The sequence below is a fragment of the Oncorhynchus mykiss genome, chromosome 17, assembly GCF_013265735.2.
Source record: "Oncorhynchus mykiss isolate Arlee chromosome 17, USDA_OmykA_1.1, whole genome shotgun sequence".
NCBI lineage: Eukaryota > Metazoa > Chordata > Actinopteri > Salmoniformes > Salmonidae > Oncorhynchus > Oncorhynchus mykiss.
The window spans coordinates 80,286,739-80,288,700 of record NC_048581.1 but is presented as its reverse complement, the minus strand read 5'-3'; the positions used below and the strand labels follow the sequence as shown (position 1 = coordinate 80,288,700).

Genomic DNA, 1,962 nt, shown 5'->3' with positions numbered 1-1,962 from the left:
TTCAATGGATTTGTCTTATTCAAATCAAAATGGAAGGTTTTCCTCCAGCCCAGTCAAAGCAGCAGAATTGAAAATCAGGGTCTTTGGCCTGTTGGAAGTACACTGCCGGTCAAAAGTTTTAGATCAACTACTCATTCAAATGTTTTTCTTGATGTTTTACTATTTTAAATATTGTAGAACAATAGTGAAGACATCAAAACTATTAAATAACACATATGGAATCAAGTAGTAACCATGTAGCAACTAACCATCATTGTAGTAACCAAATTGATAAACATAAAAATGTGAGGTTCTTCAAATAGCCAGCCTTTGCCATGATGACAGCTTTGCACAGTCTTGGCATTCTCTCAACCAGCTTCACCTGGAATGCTTTTCCAACAGTGTTGAAGGAGTTCCCACATTTGCTGAGCACTTGTTAGCTGCTTTTCCTTTACTCTGTGGTCTGACTCATCCCAAACCATCTCAATTTGGTTGAGGTCAGGGGACTGTGGAGGCCAGGTCATCTGATGCAGCACTCCACCATTCTCCTTCTTGGTAAAATAACCCTTACACAGCCTGGAGGTGTGTTGGATCATTGTTCTGTTGAAAAACAAATGAGTCCCACTAAGTGCAAACCAGAAGGGATGGCATATCGCTGCAGAATGCTGTGGTAGCCATGCTAGTTAAGTGTGCCTTGAATTCTAAATAAATCACAGACAGTGTCACCAGCACAACACCCCCACACCATAACACCTCCTCCTCCATGCTTTACGGTGGGGAATGCACATGCGGAGATTCCTTCCATTCCTGTGGAGATCCTCATGAGAGCCAGTTTCATCATAGCGATTTATTTTTTTGTGACTGCGCTTCTGTATACTCCCCTACCTTGTCACAACACAACTGATTGGCTCAAAGGCATTAAAAATGAAAGAAATTCCAAAAATGTACTTTTAAGAAGGCACACCTGTTAATTGAAATGCATTCCAGGTGACTACCTCATGAAGCTGGTTGAGAGAATGCCAAGAGTGTGCAAAGCTGTTATCAAGGCAAAAGGTGGTTATTTGAAGAATCTCAAATAGAACATATATTTTTGGCTTCTACATGATTCCATATGTGTTATTTCATAGTTTTGATGTCTTCACTATTATTATACAATGTAGAAAATAGTAAAAATAAAGAAAAACCCTTGAATGAGTAGGTGTTCTAAAACCTTTTAGCGGTAGTGTTGACAAAATGATTGATGAGGGTAGGTGAAATCTTGCAGGGGGAGACACTACCCGCTGTAGTGTATACAATTTTATGAATATTATAGTATTCACTGTAGTGTCTTTGCATACTTTACTGGCAGTATACTTTATAAATACTGTTTTTAAAACGTAGTAGTATATACTATAGTACTTAGTGTAATGTTTTTGCTGACTGTAGTATACAATAGTATTTACTGTAGTGTTTTTGCTGACTGTAGTATACAATAGTATTTACTGTAGTGTTTTTGCTGACTGTAGTATACAATAGTATTTACTGTAGTGTTTTTGTGGATTATATTATACTTTTGTATTTACTGTAGTGTTTTTGTGGATTGTAGTACGGTATAGTGTAGTATTTACTGTAGTGTTTTTGTGGATTGTAGTACGGTATAGTGTAGTATTTACTGTAGCGTTTCTGGTCACATTACTGTAGAATTTGCTGAAGTGTTTTTGTTTTATTATCTTGGGGGGGGGGGGGGGGCTTTCTCTTTGAGGAAACCTACTGGAGAAATACTGAAAGAGCAACTGTTCCATAACAGTAGGTAGGACTGGGTTCTGAACAGAGAGTTCAAAACCCAGAGAATGTTTTTCTATAATCATAGGGAACACAATATTCTGTATGCCCTATACTTGGCATGTAGGTTTCTTACTTACGGGTGGCACAAATTGGGTTATGGGGGAGGGGAATGGGCAGGGTATATGCAAATAGAATACTGTAGTATTTGCTATAGTCATT

The 1,962-nt window shown here is 38.1% G+C and overlaps 1 non-coding gene across 1 annotated transcript; it reads right to left on the bottom strand.

Annotated features, from left to right (window-relative positions):
* Window positions 1-1,702: 1,702 nt before the first annotated feature.
* LOC118940652 lies at window positions 1,703-1,756 on the bottom strand. The gene has a single exon (XR_005037239.1). It is a non-coding gene; the product is annotated as a U7 small nuclear RNA (small nuclear RNA).
* Window positions 1,757-1,962: the final 206 nt, after the last annotated feature.